A 25,020-nucleotide genomic window follows, 5' to 3' on the forward strand; every position below is an offset into this window, starting at 1 on the left:
TTCTCCCCTCCCCAAACTACTTGAGAAGCACAGCCAATCCAGGTTTTGCCAAATAGTTTTTAAGTTCACCATAGGTATTAGTGCATGTTTCCATAAAATTGTGGGCTGGAAAGTTGCTTTTTTCCAAGAAAATTGAAAAGTAGGATTCCAAGATTACACAAGCCATATAAAAATCCCACATGAGCTTTAGGTCTACCTCAACTTAGATGCCCTGTGCTGAGGAAAGGAAGTGTTTAGATCAATGTTTTCCAAACTTGGGTTTCCAGCTGCTTTTGGACTACAATTCCCATCATCCCTGATTACTGGTCTTGCTAGCTAGGGGTGATGGGAGTTGCAGACCAAAAACAAGTTGGGACCCACTGATTTAGGTGAAATTCCATCATCTTCTTTTTGTTGTTGTTGCTGAGTAGGGTGTCAGAGGACCAGAAGTCACAGTTCCTCTTCATCAGGTGATGGAGATGAGGACTGTGAACCTGAAGGAGAAGGGCACAGAGGGCGAGCTGTACCTGCTCCTACTCCTATCTAAGGGCTCAGTTTCAGTTTGCTCCTTGCTGGAGCAACCTCAGAGCCCTGTGTCCCCCAGAGCACACCCTGTGCCTTGCATCCAGCCTTAAACCTGCCTTACCTTTTCTTACGCCCCACCTGAGCTTTGCCTTGCCACCCCACAGGATTTAGACAGGTTCAGTCTCACATTCAGGGCTTCCAAACTTATGGAGTAAAACTTAACAAAAAGGGCACGGGGGAAAGCTAAGTTGAAAGAGCAGGAACATATTGGTTTTCCAGGGCCATATTGACATAAAACTAGAATCGTATCACAGGAAAAGCAGGGCACTGGGAAAAGCTGATTAAAGTTAGAACTTTGCACCTGCTGGGGAAATGCCAGAGAGAGACAAAAGCTCAGCTGGAACTGCAAGAGCTGGCAATGTTCTCAATCTACCTACTCAAGGGCCTGGCTCTGCATGCCTTTGTAACTGTGTAAAGGTAAAGGGACCCCTGACCATTAGGTCCAGTCGTGGCCGACTCTGGGGTTGCAGCGCTCATCTCGCTTTATTGGCCGAGGGAGCCGGTGTACAGCTTCCGGGTCATGTGGCCAGCATGACTAAGCTGCTTCTGGCGAACCAGAGCAGCACACGGAAACGCCGTTTACCTTCCCGCTGGAGCGGTTCCTATTCATCTACTTGCACTTTGACGTGCTTTCGAACTGCTAGGTGGACAGGAGCAGGGACCGAGCAATGGGAGCTCACCCCGTTGCGGGGATTCGAACCACCGACCTTCTGATTGGCAAGTCCTAGGCTCTGTGGTTTAACCCACAGCGCCACTCACGTCCCACAGACTGTGTAGGGATGGCTAAAGTGACCTTACATCCATAGCCACTTTGGTGCAGAATTGTTTTGCCTGCTCACTTGCTTTCACACACCAAACTACTTGTTCAGCCTCGAGTCAACTGAACCAGGCAGCAAGATGCCACTAAAAGCACAATGAGAGCTGTCAACAACATACACTGTATACCAGTCGCTTCAGCAAGCAGCAATAATCCACTGTAGACTCAAATTTCAACCTGAGTGAACTCCATGGCAGAAAGGCTGCAGACTGAGGGTGGCAAACCTGTGGCAGGCGAAGGGTATGTGGCTGTTGTGCCCAGGCCGGCCATGAAGTTTGAGTGTGTCCTGGCTATGGCACAGAATCAGGCCAACACATAAGCCTGCCTCTCAGATGGCCTTTTGGTTTGACTTGCAGAACGCTTGCCAAAGGAGTGTGGCTGCCGGCTCTGGAGAACTCCAGTTATAAATTGCTAGTGAATTTATATTCAGCAATTGGCCCTTGCCTGATCTGTTTCCCTTGCTTCTTAAATGTTTGACCCACCCCTTAACTGGTTCTGAGAGCTCTCTCCAATTTGCAATTTGGGCATGAATTTATCCAAGTATATCCTAGCAGATATGTTACGTAACAGTTATGGCAGCGTCTCAGATAAAATATTGGAACTCCATTGCACTTGACATTTGTATAAACCCCAAAAGGTCAAGCAGTTGTGTGATCCATGCAAGAATAAGTAGTAAGCAGAGCTATATAAATAGGACGCCTTCTTGTCAAAGCCCAATATTGTGTGTTTAAAATAAAAAGCAAAAGAGCATACTGGGCCACGGGGGAAGATCAAAATCAGCAGTAGGGCAATACGTTTTAGGACCATCTAAAGTGTCAGAAATCAGTGACATGTCAGGCAGAATGTTAAACAAAACAGGAGAGCTATGTAGCTGTTCCCCAATCTGCAGTTTACAACAGGAAGGGTTTTTTAGACCATGTCCAGGACTATTTGGACAAACCTGGAGGACCACAACATGGATGCCTGGGACTGATGTACTGTACATTGCTTTGAGTGCCTTCTGGTGAAAACAAAGACCAGAAGATACAATAAAGTAAGAACAGTTCCTCTGGCACTTTGATGACAGTCAACCTGCACTGCAACTCTGAGGAATGGAATCATCAAGAGGAGCAGCCACCAACAACCAGTCCAATAGACCATTCCCAGTCCCCACTTATTTCCAAAAGTATCTGTCACCCCCAAAACCTTTCAGCTCTCCTAATATACTTCAGCCCTGTTCCAGTGTGCAGGAGCTGATCCAGGCATAGGCAAACTCGGCCCTCCAGATGTTTTGGGACTGCAACTCCCGTCATCCCTGACCACTGGTCCTGTTAGCCAGGGATGATGGGAGCTGTAGTCCCAAAACATCTGGAGGGCTGAGTTGGCCTATGCCTGGGCTAATCCCTGTGAAATCCTCATCCCTACCCACTGAACCCGCTGTCCCAGCACTAAATTTTCTCCGGCAGGACAAATCCTTCTCTAACCTCCTCTGCCTCCTTGACTTTACAATCCCATTGTCAGACTATTAGCATTTCTGAGCTAATCTCCTGTTATTATCAAAGCCCATGAGCCATCTGTACCTGAGGGGGGCCAGGCCTCCAGCTCTTGCAGTTCCAAGTTCTATGGCAGCAGTTTCTAACATTATCTCCTCAGCCCTCCACATTTTAATGCTAGCATTGTTTATTTCTATGAGGGCTAAAGCCTTTGCTTTTCTGTTTTGGGAGGGAAGGTGCAAAGCAAAATTTCCAGACTGCCAAATTCTTACCAGGTGCCAAGTTCCATTTCATGGGTGCATGGGATGCCTAGCACTTCTAAGGAGTTCGTCGTTCATCTTAACATCCAGTGCTAAACTGTCTGCAAGTAGGAAAGCCATCACCTTATAACAAAACCTTAAAGAGAGTTGCACCACTTCAAATATTCTCCTGCTCTCCCGGTCCTCTCCCACTGAGAATGCTAAACTGAAAGGGCTGGAGGTGTGGCCCCAAGAGCATGAGAATCTGCCGTGCAGGTACAGTCCTAGAGAATTTCTACCATTGTGAAAATAAAATGAAAAAATCCCAGGTCACACATTGCCAATCCTTAGCCAAGAGCCTGTTTGATTCTCCTTCCACGCTAGATTACCCTTGACTTCACCATCTCACACCCCCAGGGTGCCGTGCTATAGAGAACTGCTTTCCCATGAGCCACAGTCAAAATTCCTCCCTGGCTCCTTTGTTACATCCTGTTCTCCTGAGATATATATATATATATATATATACCACTGAGCACCACCTGAAATAATTCTCCCTCCTTAGTGTTTTACACCTTTCAAATACTAGTAGGCCATTATCATGTCATCGTTTAGCCAAGCTATACATATTTAGCTCTTTTAATCTTCCCTCATAAATCAATCTCTACAGCCCCTTAATCATTCCTGTTGCTCTTCTCCGAATTCCTTCCAATTTGTCAACATCTCTGCACTTGCAGGGCGCCCAGAGTCGAATACAATTTTCTGAGCCTAGTCTCACCAGAACAGTATACAGAGGAACTATTACCTCCAGGCACCAGACAGAATGTCTCTGGATATTGTCATACAGAGACACCTCATTACATACATTTGACACTGGGGAATAGAACTGAAGAGTGCTTCCCCTCCCCTCGTCTTCAAGCAGAGGCCCTTATCCTAGGAGCGACAGTATCTCTCCTGCTGTCTCTGACAGGAAAGGCAGGTGTCAGACAGAGACAAGGCTACCCTAGACCAATAATGGGCTACATTATCCAGGTATGCAACATGCAAAGACAAAAATACACTCTCTAAAACAGAATTAAGAATTACTTAGCATTATTCAGGCATTCAAGCACCACATGTGGGGAGGAGGAATACTTTGGAGTTATGTTGCCTCCTCCAGCATCCTCATCCACGTGAGATGCCCCAGCCTTCTGAAACTCAGCATGTACAGTGTGATGGTGCTGCACGACAACAAAAAAGCACAGTTTCATTAATTGCAGCCATAATTAATGAGGCTAGTGGGTGGATTTGCCTCAGTGAAACACCAAAGGCATTAGGCAATTTGTCTAAGGAGGTAGAAACGACATGTACTGATTCCTGGGTCCATGAAAATATCTGCTTTGCTTATGTCTGCGCACATAAGGAACTATGGAAGGGCCCCTTATTATAGCCATGGTAAGAAAGGCCATGACTCGTCCTCCACACAAGTTGCCACCAACACAGGCACAATCAGATCAATAACGAGTTCAGGTTTTCAATTCGTTCTTTAGTCATATTTTCCTATATGAAACATCACAACTTAAAATGTGCACGCAGGGCCAGACCAAGACATTTTGTTGCCCGAGGAGAAGGACAAGATGGTGCCGGCCCACATTCCACATACAGGAGACAACTGGACTGTGGGAACTGAATCTTACTTCAACCAACTGCACCTGAGCTAGCTAGGAAGCCCAAGGCAAGCCATGTGGCATGCACAGCTGTCTCCTCCAACAAAGGGGAACAACTGGGATGGGGTTCAGAAGGAATAGCTGCTGCCACTGTGCCCCAACATCTGCTGCCTGCAGTGGCTGCTTCACTCCACCTAACAACAGAGCTGGCCCAGCACCCACAGTGGAGTTTGCATCTGATTTCAGAGATCTGATGTCTACTGCTGAGATGCTATGGACAACCTGCCTAGTCACCTGTGGCCTGCAGAAACTTGTCCACAAATTACCATGTCTTTTTATTGGGAAAAGTAAATGTTCCATCTTGGATCTTGAAATAAGGAATGAAAGAAATGCAACCAAACAGACATGGCAAAACAGAACAATATCATAATTAACTTATAATTTAAACCTTCAAGTTCATCCTGTGCTGACCTAGCCATGAACCCCATAAACCCACCCAAAACAGCCCTTCTTACAGTGCTTTCAAAAGCTGCTCAGGCTTTGGTGACTTTGTTGTGGGACCCGGTGCCATAATGGGACGTCGACTGTCTGGGAAGCCTCTCTCTTTGTGCCCTTATCTAAATCAGATGCATAGACGGCATTAAGATAAGAACTTAAGATGCACCCTGCTGAATCAGACCAGAAGCCCATCTTGCTCTCACAGTGGCCAACCAGATTAACAAGGTGATGGATCTTAATAGAGCACAAAGCAGAAGGTGATCTCTAAAACGTATGCTGGGTCTAAGACTACATTTCTATATTACATGGAAAATGTAATAATGTTTCCATGCCATTCATTCCTTGTCATCTGCCCACATGGTCTAATGTGGCTATTTGGTGTCCTGTCATTGCCCAATAGAAGCAGCCACTGAAATAGAGGTGGCAAGAATGATGGCATCCAGATTACATGCCAACAGGACCCAAGGTGCTTAGCATATGATGGGTTAAAGTCAGTGCATTTCTCAATATGTACCTGGAAAAGAACAGGCAGCCGATGCAAACTGGGAGCACGGCTGCTAACAGGAAAACATTGCTGGAAGCAGTTTCCTTGTAGGTTTGCCTTACTCCATATGTGCCCATTCGACTGCTTCAATCCACAGAACTGGTACTGTTACATGTGCCACATAATACTTGTTCCACAGTTATAAGAACATGGAATCTTTAAAAAAGTACCTCCTCTTGAGATCGTAGGCTTGGAGAGCCTCTACCAATCAGGAAGGTTAGATAGACCTACTCTCTAACCCATGAGTATGGGTTGTATCCAATTCTAGCCATACTCGGAGCATGCCCACTGAAATTAATTTGAGTTCATTCATTTCCATGTCAAACATGGTTTGATAGAACCCTTATAAGCTCAACAGTTCCCTCTCCTGAGCAGCAGCCTTCTGTGAATCATGGAATTTTGTCAACATGCAAATATTACAGTGTCCTGACATCACCATCAGAAAATTCACTTCTCGATATTCTCTCCCTAGATACTCAAGTGGCCCTCATTTGTATAATGCATTCTGCACAGCAAAAACATTAAGGCCTCTTTGCTTAGGGAAGATCCCTGTGAAGGAGCCAAATTATTATTCCCATTTTTACAGGCAGAAATGGAGACATGGCAACCTGGCAGAGAAACAGCTTGTACTCTGGCCACACAAAGAGCGCAGGAAGCAGAAACAGGAATTCGTAACAGGTCTCCTGAGCACCTGACTCCAAAGTCTTCATTGAAAACGTTGTGGGTTTTAAAAAAAATTTAAATCTGTAACAGTTTTCATAGCAAAACAAATAAAACCACCATGAAATCAAAGCATATACAGTTCCCTGTAGCAACACAGCACAGCAACAATAAATGAGTGCTCTGGCCTCCAAATTCCCTGGGAAGTTTTTCAGGGCTCCAGACAGAAGTGCACTATGATGACCCTGAGGCTCCACAAAGAGTCCGCATGCAGATACTTCACTGGAAAGCAGATTCCTTGGGGTCCACCAAAATTTGGCTGGGCTTGATGGCCAATCATTGCTGCTAGAAGCCACAAGGGCTTGGCTTTCAGGCTTCTTTCTTCACAGTGGCAAAGTAAGGGCAACCTATTGAACTGGCTGCTGCCTGGTGAAGGGGAGAGGTTTTCAAGAAGTTGCAAGCGGGTGTTCCCTTCCTTCTAGTGCTCCAATTGTAAAGGCTGCAGAGAGAGCCTTCTTACTAGCTACTGCTAATACATATTGCTATAAGCAGACATTTTACTATAAACCTACAAAACGTACATCTACTATGAATGTACAAATCTCATGGTATTTACTAAGTAGAAAAAAGTATTTTTTTAAAAAAAAGCAAGAGAGAGAGAAAAGAAAGATTCATATTTCTTCCCACACCCGATTCATGAAATACTGTGATATTTTATGTTAGCTCCTATTTTTAGAATGCTGCCAGAGGCACATTTTGGTTAAAATTGGTAGAAGTCATAAGGTGGGGCAAGAATATTCCATGATGATTCTGCCAACCTTCTCCCCTAATTCAAGGAGGGCTCCTTTCCAACCTTGACCAACAATGTTGCTTCCCTCCCAACACAAGGCACATCCTGGCACCATTTTGAAAAGACACTCTCTGTCTCTCTGCATAACTGGTAGGATTAGTTAGTCCTGCGACAAAAAATACTGAAAGTGTTCCCTACTAGCCAAAATTAAATTCCTGGTCCAATCAGTGATCTGGCAACTGCATTTATGAAATCTTTTGCATTCCAAATTCTGCAAGAAAGAATGAAGTTTATATTAACCATCTACATTCAACTGGGATATGGCACACCATGGCAAGCTTCTCTTTTGTGGCATTTGCAATGATGGACCAATTCTGTGCATACCGGTAGATCCTCACGATGACCTAAGCACAGGAAAATGCAATTGGGAGGCTGCACAGACTTTGACTGCAGCAGCTACAGGCTGAGATGCAGGCTGAGACCCTACCTGCCCACAGACTGTCTCACCAGAGTGGTGCATGCTCTAGTTATCTCCTGCTTGGACTACTGCAATGCACTCTACATGGGGCTACCTTTGAAGGTAACCCAGAAACTATAACTAATCCAGAAGGCAGCAGCGAGACTGATGACTGGGAGTGGCTGCCAAGACCATATAACACCAGTCCTGAAAGATCTTCATTGGCTCCTAGTACGTTTCCAAGCACAATTCAAAGGGTTGGTGCCATAGCTGTCAACGTTTCCCTTTTTTTAAGGGAAATTCCCTTATTCCGTATAGGATTCCTCATAAGAAAAGGGAAAAGTTGAAAGCTACGGTTGGTGCTGAGCTTTAAAGCCCTAAATGGCCTCGGCCCAGTATACCTGAAGAAGTGTCTCCACTCCCATCATTCTGCCCACACACTGAGGTCCAGCACTGAGGGCCTTCTGGTGGTTCCCTCATTGCGAGAAGCAAAGCTACAGGGAACCAGGCAGAGGGCCTTCTCGGTAGTGGTGCCCGCCCTGTGGAACGTCCTCCCATCAGACATCAATGAAATTAAAAACTACTTGACTTCTAGAAAACATCTGAAGGCAGCCCTGTTTAGGGAAGTTTTTAATGTTTGATTCTATTTTTAATATTCTGTTGGGAGCCGCCCAGAGTGGCTGGGGAAACCCAGCCAGGTGGGTAGGGTATAAATATATGATGATGATGATGATGATGATGATGATGATGAGACAGCCATAAGAACAAGGCTTCCAAACATCATCAGCCATCACCGTCCATGTCAGTGCTTCAACACTTTTTCTTTTAGAAACAGGAACAAACAATCCAGAGAAAACTCTCTCACCAGCTTAGTTCCTCCACTGAAAGAAATAAAGGACAAAGTTGTTCCCTGAAGCTTAACCACCTACCTATTTAGATTCTCATTTATTTGTGGAGGATTTTTAATGTGCAAATTGCTCCAAGCTTTGCCTTGTCTGTCTGCACGCTCACCAAGGAGGAGAGATTATGCTTGTCTTAATGACAGATGGAACTCATGGCTGAAAGTTAGTGGATTGTCCAGAGACATAGTATAGATAGAGGGAAGGGCTTTGTATGCTGGTTTCCCAAATCTAGGGGAGGAAGATTAATTCTTCCCACAGAAAGACAGGTTTGTTCATACAGCCTTCTTTTCCATAACTAGGGAAAGGAGATGTGTTCACAACAGATATATACAACAATATTCATAATAAAAATCAAAATAAAACCACAGAACCACTCACTTCAATTACATTATTATTATATCTTTGTTATGATTACTGAGCATACACCACCCTGAAATGCAGAAGGATGAGGGGCAATGGGATATTGTTTTAAATAAATCAATACTCCATCCCGCACAATGAGTTACTGCTGCTCAAGAACAACTGTGGGGGGGTTTGTTGTTTTTTTTTGTGTGTGTTTAGATTTAAGAAATATGGTTTATTCACCCACTGTATTTACACCTTCAGTCTGCATGGAGGGAGTACAGATCTTACAGCATGGTCATTTCAAGAGGGGCATGTCTCCCACAGTAGTGCAGCCAGCCTGCCCAAGATGGATCCCAGTCTTTCTTCTTCTTCTTCTTCCCAGAACACCCTGCTTAAAACTCTATTTTCCTGTCACCTCACACCCAGTTACCCTGGCAACCTTCCAACTCCCCAATCTCTGTTCATACCTCAGGGCAAACAACTGTGTTGAAGGGAGAACATCCTGGCGTCTGCCAACAACCCCAAAATTCAGGGCCAGTAGAAAGCTGTCTTTCAGGAAGCTCATCGTGGCAAGGGGGAGGGGGACTAATCTGGTCACTTCCATCAGCCATTGAAGAAGCAGCTGCCCCAATGCTTGCTTTCCTCATCCCTCCTCATCCCTTTTTCCTTTTGCACTGTGCTTATTAGATTGCATGTGTGCAGACAGGGGCTGCCTTATATTTTGATACATAGTAGTGCTTGGAGAACTGTACATGTTTCTCAAGCATTCCTTAATAATAAATACTAGAGCAACCAACAATGCTATAACAACAGCAGTAAATAGCAACTCACAGTTCATCCGTATGAGCAAAAGATATCATTTATCCAACAGAAGAATCACCACTAACTCCTCCAATATATTATGTATCATTGCATGAGTATCCTACTTAGTGCTAAGGTTTCACTGGTAAACACCAACTCCAAGAAAGCCAAGACTTTCTGGTGACGTGACCTTTCCGGCTGAGAAACACCTTACTCAAGAAGAATGTACGTTTTATCTATTCCACTTCCATTTGTATTCAAATAACGCCTGCTGATATGTAGCACATGATTTCTATCCATCCTCTGGCAATGCTCACATTTATGCACCACAAGACTCAATGGTTTCTTTTCCCCAAATGCACAGGGATTTTCAGTTAAACCATCCCTCAGATGGTTATCAGGCGTTCTGCAACAAAGAGATCCATTATGGCAGGTGAGCATCCCTGAAAGACATTCTAGGACTTCCTTCCAGAGCATTAACGTAAGGAGATAAGAAGAGCCTTGCTGGATCAAGCCAGTGGTCCATCTAGTCTAGCATCTTGTTCTCACAGTGGCCAACCAGATGCCTATGGGAAGCCCACAAGCACAACCTGAACACAACACTGTCACCTCCTGTGGTTCCCAACAACTACTATTCAGAAGCATAGTAGGTCAGACTTTCAGGTAACATGGGGCAGCAGTGAGGCCCCCAAATAGCCAGACCACATCAGGTTTGAGGTACCATCAGCAAAGTGTCCTCTGGTGCAGCAACAGTGCTCTGACAGAGGAAACATTCTATATATCCCACAGCGCCCCCAAAATACTAAGCATCACTCTGGGGATTGTGTGAAATTAAAATGATAGTTCCCAGAACCCCAGAGGGAGCAGCCATTTAAATTTCCCACAATGCCCTGGGCTGCTGTTACATGCTGAGAGCTGCTCAAGGGTGCTGTTTGCCGACACCAGGCCTGCCCTCATAAGTATGCAAGAAGATGATTTCCTCTAGAAGAAGATCCAAAATCCTCTGCAACATGCTGGAGTTCTACAGCAGGCAAGCTGATATGAAGAGGGGGGAAAGAGGTTCCTTGAAGGCAAAAGTCTGAAAACCTCCATCAATTCCATAGGGCTTTCGAGTATGAATGGCAAACAAGAGCTAAAGATTTGGCTTGGAAGTGAAGAACCCAACTACAAATCCTTGCTCTGCTGTGAAGCTTGCTGGATAGCCATGAGCGAGACACTCAAAGGCTGGCTGTGGTCCCCAGAAGAAAGGCAGGGCACAAACTTCAAATGTTAACACATTGAGTTAACACGCAAGTGCTTGCCAAGGTACCATCGCAATGCAACTATCATTGCAATGAGAAACACATAACTCTGGATTTGTCAGCTACCATGAACTGGAACATAGGAAGGTGCCTTACACCAGCTCACACTGTTCTCCATCTAGCCCAACTCTGACTGGCAGTGACGTTCCAGGGTCTCAGACAGAGGTCTTTCCCAACAACCTGCTGGCTGGTTCTCAGAACTGAAGATGCCACGGACTGAGCCAGGAGCAAATGGCACCACCTTTCCTGGTACAGTTGCTGCCTTTAGTTTCCAAGCTCTCCACAAGCTAGCAAATTCTTTTCCAAAGAGTGGCTCTCTTTTGCAAAGGAGTAGTGGAGCTACTAGTGATGATGACTCTACTTCTGGAATCAGAGGCAGCCTGCCTCTGAATACCAGCTACCAACAGGGGTGCACTTAGAGGTCAGCCAGGTTGGCCTCCACCGAGGGTGCAGGCCCAGGAACTGCAAAAATTGCACCTCTCTGCACTGATGCATCTCCTTGCCAAGGGTGTAAGGAAGCCTAGGTACATCTCTGACTACCAAAGAAGAGAGCAGGAGAGAGAACTATTGCCTACCTATCCTGTCTGGGCTTCTCCTAGGCACCTGGTTGGCCATTGTGGTAAACAGAGATGCTGAGCCAGATTAGCCTTTGCTGTGATCTAGCAGGTTCTTATGTTCTTTTGAAATAGCCTCATTTAATTTCCATAGTAAATCTACCCTGGCGTAGCCCATAGAAGGTTCTGACAGGTCTGAGCATGCAACTCTGCAACTCTTTGGTGGTTTTATTATAGTTGCCACCACCAAGTTCTGTCTGTTTTTATTATTTATTCACCTGTATCTTAAGAACTCCTTCTCCATTTTAATCAATACTGTAAGAGGTGATTGTTGCTCTCATTTTACAGTAGGGGATCAGAAGCTGAGAGAGGGCAATATCTTCTGTTTCCCAACACGACCATGGCAGAACTGATGATTGAATCCAGATCTTCTAGACCCCTAACATTCGCTCCAGCAGACAGTGACTCTAAATTTGCTAAATACATTCTGATACAGCCAACTCTGATGCACCTATTAATTTTTTCCCAGGCTACTTTCACTCATGCTGCAAATCTTATATGAAAGCAAATCCTGAAGGGGTGACTTACTTCCAAAGAAACATGTTTGGAATTGAGATGAATGTAGCACAGCTATTAATTGAAAAGTTGTTTTAATGAATGTTCAAATGTTGGTGAATATTAGCGTTCACATGTGTATGCTGACAATCCCACATTAACTTTGTGAATTCCTCAAAATAAATGTATGTATTTACACTACTTGTCAGACAGACACAAGTGGTTGCTGGCATTCATATCCAGGCGACAGTCAACATTCACTAGCAAATCCCAAAATGTTTTGACTTTGGGGGGAAAATATTTGTCTGGGATCATCAACATTTGCATGCCAATGTTTACCCAGTTTCAGACATTCTGTTTAGAAAGCCAATCATATTTTTAGTGAACTGGCACAAAACTATGTTGTCCTTAATTGGATCCACCGATTTTTTGTTAACAAGCTCATGTTATTTAGCTTCAAGTAAAACAACAGAAGACAGAGTTCTGGAAGAAGGACTATCTCTCAGTGGTAGAGCATCTCCTTTGCATGCAGAAGGTCTCAGGTCCAACCCCCAGTATTTCCAAGTACCGCTAAGAAGGATTTGTGCATGAAATTGTGGCTAGCCACTGCTAGTCAATGTAGACAAGACTGAGCAAGATGGACCCAGTATAAGGCTTGTTATGTTCCCCCCCCAAAAAAAAAACCACCTATACATCAACAGGACACTGTTATTGGACCCCTTCCTTTGACTTTCAGTCCTATGAGATTTCCCATGTTTCTGGTGCTGCTGCTCTTAAGCAAGCCAAGACAATGGGGATCGCTGCAGCCTGCTCTTTCTTCCTTCTCTCAGTTCCTATCGTATCTCCATCGCAACCTCTATCTCCTGCAGCTTCATCACCTGGCCTTCCTGCTATATGAACTGCTAGTGGGAAGCATAGAGAGATGGGGGGGGGCTCCATTTAAATAATGCATGTTCCATGCAAATGAAGCTTTGCTTGAAAATGCTAGCCGTGCTGTTGAGCTGCACTTTTCCTGGACTCACCAGGAGGGGCCGTTCATTGGAGACCTCGACAGTACGAGTGCTGGAATACGGTGCCGCGGTGGGAGCATAATGCTCGGGCAAACAGGGCATCCCAACTCCCATCCACTCCTTTTGTCTTCTGGTGCATATCAAAGTGTTTGGCTAACGTAACCCATTGCAGTTGGGGCTTACCATATCTGGAGCGACAGCTTCTCAGCCCTGCACAGTTATAAACAGATATACATGCCTTCACACACAAAAATCATAGCATGCACTACCATCTCTGTCTCTGATCAAATCCTACCTCCCTAATTAAAAATCTATTGGATGGAAGAACTGCATTCTCATTCTACAAATGTGGCTCTATTAAAGGATTCCCTTTAACATACACCTGCGCAAATCTACATACGTAGTAGGCACCATTCCTTAACTACCAGAATATTTGACATGCATCCATCTGCCCTGCATATATGCCAAAATCAGCACTTTCACATACATGTATGAAAGCATGCATGTGCATGTGCACACGGAAGTGTACACACAGCAGGTTCTGAGCATATCGGCGGCTGCCGTCTTTTTGATTTACGCTGCTCTCTGGCTCGAAGACTAAGGCTCTGTCTTACTAACTAGCACCAGTAAGCTTTGCTCTGTACACCCGAGGGTGAGGGTGTGATTCAACTGTCCACCTGCTTCTCCTGATCTAGTTCTTTTCGGGGTTCCCATGCCCCCAAGCAGGACGCTGCTTCAGTATGAAATCCACAGAGCCACCTGTTTCCACCGAACGGAAAGAGAAGACACACAAACAGCACACATGCACGGACAGCCCACTCGCAAGTTGAACATGTGTGCAAGTCTCCCGTGCAATGCCCACACAAAGGTTCTCTTCCTTTGCAAATGGACAAATCTTATTCAGCCTACACAGATGCATCAGCCCTAATCTCTTCGATGCAAGGCACACAAGCACAGAGAAAGAGGGAGGGGGAGAGGTTCTGCACCCAGCCAAGCCAATCCACCAGCCCTTTTCCCACAACCAGCAGCAGACTCGCTTCCACCTACATCCCCCAAAACTCAAAGCCCACGCACCTCCCTGCCAGTCTCTGCAAAGAGCCCCTGCCAAAAGTTTACTATGATGACAGAGAAGCGGAGGGAGAAGGATGCAGGGATGGGATTCTCCTCCTGTTGCCTCCGCCTGGCCGATGCCGCCGCTGCCACCACCATGGTTGCAAATGAAAAAATTGAAACCTACCCCTCCCTCCTGCTGCTAATGCTCTTGCAGGGGCCGGAATAAGATATCCAGCCAAGCACAGCTGCACACAGCAGGCTTAAGATCTCTTCAGAACTCGAAGCTGGGGAAATGGAGGGGGGGGAGCGGAGGAGAGAGAAACATCCAAGGCAAATCCATCATTCACATCGGTATTTTTTCTCCCAACCCCTGATCTTCCTTCACCTGTAGTCCCCCCACCCCAACCATCCACACTCATCCACATGCACCTCATTTGCCTTCTCCAGTTTAAGCCCTAAAGAATGGAGAGAAGGCAGGGGAAAGAGGGAGGGGGGGAGCTAGCTGGGGGGGGGATGCTTTATTAAAATGCAACACAAAAGCAGCCAGCTAGAATGGAGACCGCGCACACCCCGCATCATTGTGGCTGCCGCTTGGAGAGGGGTGGCCCCCAAAACGCACATACCTGCTCCTTTGCAAGCGATGCTGCTCCAAGTTCAGGGTTTGCATCCCAACGAGAGATCGAGCAGGAGGAGGAGGAGGAGCAGGCAGCTGAGGACTACTCTTCATTCAAATTCCCAGCGATTGCTGATGGGAGGGCTGGAACTGAACGAGAAAGAGAAAGAGAGAAGGAGGGAGAGGGGTGCTCTGGCTGTGTGTGTGTGTGCGTGTGTGTGTGTGCGCGCGCGCGCGGGGTGCGTGCGTGTGTGTGAGAGAGGGGGGAGAGAGAGGGGGAGGGAAGGCGCGTGCCTGGCCCGCACGCCCCTCCTCGGAAGCAGTTCCCGGCTCCGACCACCCTCTCCTCGCCAAAAACCCACACCACCAAGAGACACCGGGAGCCGAACGCAGCCGGGCAAGGCAGAGCCAGGCGGAGGCTGCCGGGCTTCGCGGCCGTCGCTACCGCAGCCGCATCACTAAGGAGGAGGAAAGGGCAGGCCAGAGGATTGCAACCCAAGGGATTAATTCCGGCCCCAGCCTCGGCCGTTGTCTTTTCTGTTTCCTTTTTTTTCTGGCCAAGGGGGCTTCGGAGCCGGCTTCCAGGAGCTTCCCCTCCAGTTGTGGCAGGTGGGCCCCGGGCGGCGCGCAGTCTCTGCCCCCACCCCATCCATGTGCTGGAGGGTCAGACAAGCCCCCCTCCCCCGTTCACGTGGACACATCTGATGGGCTGACCCCACCCCGCCAGCAACAGCTGTTGGGAACAGCCTTCCGGGATGCAAGCGCAACAGCTGGTCGCTGTGGCCAGGAGGCACCCGCGCCACGAGTGGCAGGCCTCCAGGAAGATCCAGGGCTCCGTGCACAGGTTCAAGCCCCACCTTGGGCAAAGGATTCCAGCATTGCAGGGGGTTGGACTAGATGACCCTTGGGACCCTTTCAAGCCTACAATTCTAGGGTTCGGATTCCAAGTCTAGCACAGGCATGCAAACCGCAGCTGCTGGGAAAGCTCTCTGCTATGCGCAAGCTCCTCGCATATGCGAAGGCAACCGTTGCTGGGCAGGTACCCTCTTCCCTCCCATTAAAGAACAGCTGGGGAAAGAGGGCGAGGAGGGTGTGCGGGAGAGATGTGGTGGTTTCCCAGCTGTTCTGGCGGCAGCTGGAAAACTACCCCCATCCCTCCTGTGCAAACACGTGACACGGCCACCTACACACACGCAGCAGCAGCAGTAGCAACAGCTGTCTTTCTCCTGCACAAATGCAACAGCTGAGTGTGACCAGGCAATGGTGAATCGGAGGGCCGAGCTGCAACAGCAGCTGGAAAACGACCCATAGCTGGCTCCCTGCTTCTGCAGGCATGAAACAGCTGTTCAGCATCCTTCACCCCAGATGCTGGACGGGTACCGTCCTCACCCACACACAGCAAGCAGTTACTTCCCCATCTCTCCTATGTGCATGAAACAGCTGCTGGCAAACACCTGCACCCTCATCCCTCACACTCGCAAGAGGATCCATACCTTGCCTGTACACATAGAGGCACACAGCAGCTCCTTGAAAGCCCCTCTCGCATGCAAATAGACAAAAGCATTTTGGTGAGCAGGGGGAGCTAGTCTTTGAGTATCACAGAAATCTACCACCAGCAGAAGCATGCCTAAACCACCTACATTTTAAACACATAAGCAACAGGGGCTGGGGAATATATTTCATATATGCATATGCAGCAGCTAGGAGCCCACTATTAGCATCCCTCTCACACCCAGTGGCAGCCAGAGTCCCATATCCCTTTCTACCCCTGCTGCTGACTAGGAAGCATCCTAGACAAGTAGGCAGGCCACTGGTACCCGTACTTTTGCATACTCAGAAACAGCGGATGCTGGTCTACTGGTCTACCTTTCAGCCAAAAATAGCAAACATTGTCTTTGTTTATATATTTTTTTAAAAAAACCTCTTCAAAATCTCAGTGCTGCACACTCTTTCCTGTCCCACACACGTTTTATACTTCCTTGAATTTACAGAGGCATTTCTGTCTATCTTCCGTTCTCTGGCCAATCAGCTCTCTGCACCACTCAGCCAATCCTAATCCAAAAGTATAGGTATGGCAAGGAGGTATGGCATGTGTCTCTAAGCAGAAAAACCACATGACTGATTGGGCTGCCGGAAAGTCAGCCCTGGCTGGAAAGTTCTTGCTCCATCTGTTGTTATGAGGCCTGTCCGGCACGGCCACTATAACAGATATGTGAGGGGTGAAGATTGCTTTAACAACAGCCCTGTCAGAATCACACATTCATTCTAAGCATGGTCAGAGTTGTTTCCCAGAAGTCCAGAGAAGCAACATGAATTATTCCTTACTTTGTGGAGCCTATTTTATTTGTTTAGTTTACTATTTGTTTTGTGACCTTGCTAGAGTGAGTCTCTTTCCATAATAAATACCAATTTTTTACTTCATTATTTTACACTTCTTTTTTAACTAGGAGAATAGTGGGTGGCTTGTGTATATGTTGCAACAAACTCTGTATTGACCATTTCTCTATATTCACTTATTAAAAGCTGCAGCAGCTGCTTGATGAAGGAAGGCAGGTAAAGTAAATCTGTGCCATATGCAATTCCAGTTTTTCTGGGAAAGATGTGCTGCTCTGCTTCCAATGAGCTCTTCACGTAGCAGGGCATATATCTTGAATGTGCAAGAGTGGAGGAAAATGCTGTCACTATTATTTCCCACCTTGCTCTTTTGTGAGTGTGCCACAAAATAAAAAGTTTGGGCTCTATACTTGGCTGGGTATGACTCCAAATTCTTTCCCAAACTTAAAAAATATTCTCCCAGATCTCAGACAATACAGAGGTTGGTTATGATTAGTCTAGTGTGATGCTGAACTCTGCACATAAGCATAGATTATTACTTCACATTTTCATAATTGAGCTATGCATTGAAAATATGTTATACCCAATAATTGGGAGATTGTCTATTGGTTTGAATACTTAGTTATTTTAGAGAAAAAATGGTGTTTTGAATGATGACTAAATTGACCACTGTGGGGAGGAAAACTGCATGCAACTAGAAGCAAGCTTTCCTCACATTAAAAAAAAATGCATGTGTTTAGTTTTTTGGTAACATGTGTAGGTGTAAACAATACATGAATTCAAAAACCTGTGTCATGCTGTATAGCTTAATTTCTAAATAAGAGGTATGGAGTCAAATCTTATTTAAAAAAACAAACATGTTTGGGCTGTCATACATGGAAACTCTTTCTCTATCCATAAATGTGCAGAGAATAATTGGGGGTGGGCAGAGCAGAGGAGACAATGGCATATGTATGTGTACTGAGACATTCTTCTAAATAAGTGCTGTACAAGTCCTACTCAGATAAAAACAGCAAGGTTAAAAATTGCAGCCCAACCCATTCAAAATGTTGCTAGCTGCCACTGCACACAAAACATACGCAAACAGTTTCTAGGAAACATCTTTTGTGTGCACATAAGCAATAGCTGACTGCAGCACCTTTGCAAAGATAGGTAACTTTAGACCTCTGACATACAATTGGAGCACCAGAAGCCACACACAATACAGAGATACTCCTACATTCATTGCAAAGCAGCATCCGTCTCATACTTATAACCGTAAGCAGTTTCGCAGCACCCTTCAAACCTCAAACACAAGAGCTGCTGGAGAATTAGCAACAAACTTCCCACGTTTACAGCTAGTCACATAAGAAACACCATGTCTCGTACATCACCTTTCGCCCCCGATAGATATATATTAAAGTTACAGAGCAAAAAAGGAACAAATTCAACAGGTGCAGTTTCTTTCCTGGCATAAAGGGTGCAGTCATGCAAAAAGTTGCATCTGTTGAATTTCTGCTACTGTAAAGCTATTAAAGGCAGAGGGACTTTGCTTGGGGGCAGGGAGGTAGGTGTAGCAATCCTAATCTACATGCCTCTCTTTAACTCTGCCCTGACACATTCACACAGAATAGCTAAAATAAAAAAATTCCTTCCAGTAGCACCTTAAAGACCAACTAAGTTAGTTCTTGGTATGAGCTTTCGTGTGCATGCACACTTCTTCAGATACACTGAAACAGAAGTAGAATAGAATAGCTGTTAGAAATCTCTCTTAACTGTCATCAAAGCGTGCTGGGTAATGTAGTCCAAGAGTGTTGAGAATTGTCTGTTGGACAGCCATAGCTCCACCCAGTCTGAACTGCAGTTCCAAATGTTCCTTGAGATTATTAAACCACTTTTAGGAATGTAGGTAAGTCTACCCCCCAGCCACATGAGGCTGCTGCTTGAAAGCTACCCACTGTGTTTTCAACACCCAACAGTTGCAAGGGGAATATCTGCATCATGTACAATGTGGCACAGGTTGTAATAAATCAACACACATGTGCAACAGTTACAGCAACAAAAGCAGCTGCTCTTATCTCTATGAAAGACCAACAAGGCCAAAAGCAGTCTAGTTTCTGCTCTCTCACACATACAGTACACTAACAAGATCTGCTGGAAAATGTGCATCTATTCAAAAACACTTGCATTTTCTGGCGGTGTCTATAATTACTCGTGTTGTACATAAAGTATACATGGTGGCAGCATATTCTCAGATGGGGTAGAGAAGCTTGGTTTATAACTCTTCTCATCCCTGACCATGGACCATTCTGGCTGCCGCTGATGGGAACTGGAGCCCAATAGCATCTAGCAGTGATGGCCAAACTTGGCCCTCCAGCTGTTTTGGGACTACAATTCCCATCATCCATGACCACTGGTCCTGTTAGCTAGGGATGATGGGAGTTGTAGTCCCAAAACAGCTGGAGGACCAAGTTTGGCCATCACTGATCTGGAGGGTCATAGGGGTCCTTCATACTTCTTCTAAGAAAACAATCCGCATGCATTACAATCCTATGAATATGCCCAACAGTTACGCAGGTGGCTCTGTCCTTTTCACATAAACATTTTTTTTTATTTGTAAATAAAAATATTGTGCCAAAGGGGAATGTTCTACTTATACCATATGTATTCCTTTTTCTAGTTAACTCTTTTTTCAAAACTTATGGTAATACACACTTCTATATTATGACTGCCTATCTTTTTAAAAAATTCTCCTTCTCCTTCTTCTTCTTCTTCTTCTTCTTCTTCTTCTTCTTCTTCTTCCTCTTCCTCTTCCTCTTCCTCTTCTTCTTCTTCTTCTAACAACAGTTAAAATAACACACATGCACAAACTGCCCTATAAAGAAAGGTTGCAACATTAGGGACTTTTTAGTTTAGAGAAAAGTCAAGAGGCAACATGATAGAAATTTACAAAATTAGGAATGGTGTGGAGAAAGTGGCTAGAGAAAGGTTTTTCTCCCGCTCTCATATCACCAGAACTCATGGAGATACAATGAAGCTGAATGTTGGGAGATTCGGGACTGATAAAAGAAAGTGCTTCTTCACACAGCACAGAGTTAAACTATGGAACTCACTTCCACAGGAGGCAGTCGTGGGCACCAACTTGGATGGCTTTAAAATAATAGTAGAGAAATTCATGGAGGAGAGGGCTATCAGTGGCTTTAAGCCATAATGGCTTTGCTCTGCCTTCACAGTCAGAGGTAGCAATGCTGCAAAATACCAGCTTCTGGAAACTGCAGGATGAGAGAGTGCTCTAGTGATAGATAGATAGATAGATAGATAGATAGATAGATAGATAGATAGATAGATAGATAGATAGATGATAGATATAGATAGATAGACAGACATACAGTGGTACCTCGGGTTAAGTACTTAATTCGTTCTGGAGGTCCGTTCTTAACCTGACACTGTTCTTAACCTGAAGCATCATTTTAGCTAACGGGGCCTCCTGCTGCCTCCGCGCTGCCGGAGCATGATTTCTGTTCTCATCGTGAAGCAAAGTTCTTAACCCGAGGTACTATTTCTGGGTTAGTAGAGTCTGTAACCTGAAGCGTATGTAACCTGAAGCGTATGTAACCCAAGGTACCACTGTACACACACACACACACACAGAGAGTTTGTGTGTGTGTGTGTATACAGTATATATATATAAAATTTTCTGTTTTACAATTTAAAATACTCATTTACACATCCTTAAAATATCAATGACTTCCCTTCTTCTCTTTCCATGCTTCACTTTACATAGCATAAATCCCTGAATATTTTACAAAAACTTACTAAACCATTCCGCATTCCATTACTGCATCCATCAAAACTCACTTACACTGTTGAATTTATCTTAATGCTGCCAACGTTTTCAGGTGTACACAATTCCTCCCCCCCCCCATATATTCAATAAACGTTTTCCAAGCTTCTCTAAAAGTATGTTCTTCTTGTTCTCTTATTCTATATGTTAAGTCTGCACATGTTCTGTCAGCTCAAATTGCCATTCTTCTTTAGTTGGGACCTCGTTCGTTTTCCATCTGAGAGTGCTCTAGTGCTCGACTCCTGCTTGTGGGTTTCCCCACAGGCACCTGGCTGGCCAACAGTGAGAACAGGTTGCTAGTCTAGATGGTCCATTGGCCATCTCTTGGCTCTTCCTATGTTCTTAAGTTCTCATAAAGATATCCGTATCAGGCGTATTCTTTGGGGCTTACTTTGAGTTTATTCTATATGACTGTTCAATACTTGTTTCACATCCCAGATCTAATTCTAGGAATTCCTTGAATAGTTCCCCCAGAAACATGGTAGGCAGGTTCAGTGGTTACAGCTTTGCTCTGTCACTGTTCCTTCATGTGGGGAAAGGCTGCACCTGTGGAATTTGCTTGCCACCCAGCTGTTAGAGAAAGGTAGCAACTCTGCCCATTTTAAAAGGCAACATTTTTTAACATCTGATAAATCACTTCCTAGCAATTTGGGGGTTGTAGCCATCTAAGTTCTACTCAGAGTAGACCCATTGAAATGAATGGGGAAAACACATTCCATACAAGGTCAGCCCTACCATTCAGTAGAGCGAGGTAAGCTTCTGATTTTGGGTGCCTTGAAAGGGCAGCAAAATGTTAGAAAAAATACAATAAATGAAATAACTATCAGGAGAAGCTTGTTAGAGAGATGCTGGTAAGATTTTTCTGCCTCAGGTGCCAAAATAACTTGGTTGGCCTTGAGTACTATGAATTTGACCTCGCAGGGAGGCGGAAGAGAGAATTTGCTGCTCTGCCTCAGGCAGCAGAATACCTTGGGCCAGCCCTAACTCCTGACATATAAAGCAAATCAGGGGAGGGCAATCCCCCCAGATGTTGCTGAACTACAATGCCCAGCAATAATGGCCAGCAACCTGAGCAAGCATGGCCAATAACCAGGGATGGTGGGAGGTCAGAGATTCCCTACACATATGAAAAGACAATGAGTTCATGCCATACAGGAGGGGAAAGAGGGCTGGAGATTCCAGAAGAATCCCATCACCTCATTCAGTGGACTCAAAGCAATGTGCATGGATTGTCTTATTTTAGCCAATCAACAAACTTATGAAGTAGATTAGATGGGAGCAGGTGAGTCACCCCAGGATCACCCAGTAAACTTCAGCAAACTGTGGGGCTTTTAAGGTTGATCTCCCCAGTCGAGATGCAGCACTTTAACCATTATACTACGCTGGCTCACAATCAGCGCTTAAACCTACTGACTTAAAAGTCTTGTTGAGAGAGGAGGGTCTTCAGCAGGCTGCAGAAAAATGGCAGAGACGCTGCTTGCCTAATATTGCAGGGGAGGAAATTCCAAAAGGTAGGTGCCGCTACAGTAAAGGCCAGTTTCCTGCGCTGTTTGGAATGGGCCTCCCAATTAGATAGTATTTGCAGGATGCCCTCACCTGCAGAGCAGAGTAGGTCTTTATTTGCATTTATATCCCACCTTTCCTTGGTGTCTTTCTTCAGACAAAGAAGCCTTCTGAGGACTTCAGAAACACAAACACCTCTGCAAGAGCTAAATTTGCACCAAGTCGTTTTCAAAAGATGTACTTGGCTCTCCTCCCCAGAAAATGCAAACATTTGTGAAAAGATATACAGTGGGTTAAACCACTGAGCCTAGGGCTTGCCGATCAGAAGGTCGGTGGTTCGAATCCACGCGACGGGGTGAGCTCCCATTGTTCAGTCCCTGCTCCTGCCAACCTAGCAGTTTAAAAGCACAAAGTTTAAGTAGATAAATAGGTACCGCTCCAGCAGGAAAGTAAACGGCATTTCTGTGTGCTGCTCTGGTTCACCAGAAGCGGCTTAGTCATGCTGGCCACATGACCCGGAAGCTGTACGCCGGCTCCCTCAGCCAATAAAGCAAGACGAGCACCACAACCCCAGATTCATCCGTGACTGGACCTAATGGTCAGGGGTCCCTTTATCTTTATCTTTACCTACACTGGTACATGGTTACCCAGTATATCTTGTTAGTGTGTGCATAAGAGAGGAAGCAGAAGCAAGACTGCTCTTGGCCTTATTGTGTCTTTCATAGAGCAGTGTACATAGTTCCCCTCCATATTTTATACTTACAACAACCCCTTAAGGTAGGTTAAGGCTGCAAGAGGCAGTGACTTGCCCCTAGTGACACACCTAGTGAACTTTACGTCTAAGTGAGGATTCGAACCCTGCTCTCCTAGTGATGAGACAATCTTCCAGTTATTCACTTGAATATAAATACCACAGTTGCTGTCAGTCACGTATACAAGTACTAAAGGGAAATGAGCCAGCAAATACCTACATATAACACTTGCAGAATATCACACTTGCAGAATAAGAAACTTCATTCCCTTCTCAACAGCTGTACAAATAAACTCATCTAGTTGCCATCCCAATATGTACACACAAACAACAGCTGGAGGGATTCACTAATGTGTACCACAGCTGCTGAACAGTTATCACACCCCCTCCCTCCCTCCCTTGACACCTGCACAAGTATACCAAGAAATTAGTGAACATTTCACAACACTCCTCATAGAAATATGCCACTCTGCTTGTCCCAGAGCAGCTTGTCCCTAACCCAATATAATGAGTGGAAATCTTTTGTTTGTTTATTTAAACCTTTTTTAAAATCTTACACTTCAAAATAGGCCTTGCCTTCGGGGTTGCAATCTAAAAATAATAATAATAAACTTTAAAATAAAACTTTTGAAAAATAAGTTCTGTCAAGTGTCCATGGAAAATAACCTGGTTTACAATGATAGTGGATAATAGAATGTCCTGAATGCCTAGCCTACCTGGTGTCAAGTCTGTATGTCAAGTCCCCAGTACAGGGTCAATCCATGTGTTCAAACTCCAAACCAAAGTACAGTCCCACAGAGATCCTGATGCCTCCAAGCTGAGATTCATCAACATGGGCAATTGAACAGACGCAGCCCCTCAGCTCTGGGCACTTTTTGTACTTTGCCTACTGATTGCAGCATCTGGGCTTGATCATCACCTGCTCCAAGCCTCCTTTAGCTGAGGAATCACACACTTCCTCTCAGAGCTAGCAAGCCCTACCTGGTCAGCTTGGGAGCTAGGTTGTGGGTCTTTGCCTGCCTTGGCCCCCTGGAGCACCCCTCCCACTGCTCCCTATGCCTCAGAGCCCGCTGTGTTTGTGAAGAGAGGGGCCTCTCTGGTTCTGGTGATGGGTCCAGCTGCTCTGGTTCCTGTGCAGTGACCTCCATTTCCTCATCATCCTCTGTCACCCCGTGAGTACTTCCTACACCAACCTCTTTCCTTCCCCATCCCCAGCTTGCCCCAATGTGTCCCAGTCCATTGCTGGGATCCTCTTCCACCTCCCCGTTGTCCTGCCAGTTCATAACACAGAAATGTATTAAGAACTTCATGCCTACACTAATAATCTTTTAAAACTGAATCCATGACCCTCTGTGAAACACTGAGTCAAAACGTATTTTGCTACATAATAGAATGAATCAGAGGGGAAACTGTGTGACTTTAATATGATATTAACAGGCCACGTATTGTATTTATTATGGCTCAAATTGCACTTATTTAGAATTTGTTAAACAAACAACATAGGCATTTATTTTCCGTATTACAAGGAAAAGCCCAGTAACAACCAACCCTTCCTTATGAAATGTTCTGGGAAGTTAGTTAGTAAAGGATCTTGCTTAGTGTCCTTCTTGTATGTGTGTAGAAAAACACCAAATTTCACAATTGCTGCTCTAAGCAAATTAATGGTATATGAGCTGTGTGACCAAAGGTTTTGGATTATCTTCCTGGGTATAGTGTAGTGTAGTGTAGTGTAGTGTAGTGTAGTGTAGTGTAGTGTAGTGTAGTGTAGTGTAGTGTAGTGTAGTGTAGTGT

At 45.3% G+C, this 25,020-nt stretch overlaps 1 protein-coding gene across 3 annotated transcripts in view; it reads right to left on the reverse strand.

Moving 5' to 3' along the window:
- Positions 1-15,066, reverse strand: part of ELFN2 (extracellular leucine rich repeat and fibronectin type III domain containing 2) — a 143,343-nt gene extending 128,277 nt beyond the window's left edge. Inside the window, exons 1-2 of one of the 3 annotated variants that reach the window (XM_083462305.1) lie at positions 14,829-15,066; positions 14,390-14,489 (exon numbers count right to left, since the gene is read on the reverse strand). The gene's annotated coding sequence lies outside the window, so the exon portion shown is untranslated. Of the gene's footprint in view, positions 1-14,226; positions 14,297-14,389; positions 14,490-14,828 lie in introns of those variants that run through there. The other 2 variants (XM_083462304.1, XM_083462306.1) reach the window with 2 other exon arrangements.
- Positions 15,067-25,020: the final 9,954 nt, after the last annotated feature.

Source organism: Podarcis liolepis (assembly GCF_965112155.1).
Source record: "Podarcis liolepis genome assembly, chromosome: 10".
NCBI classification, from domain to species: Eukaryota; Metazoa; Chordata; class Lepidosauria; order Squamata; family Lacertidae; genus Podarcis; species Podarcis liolepis.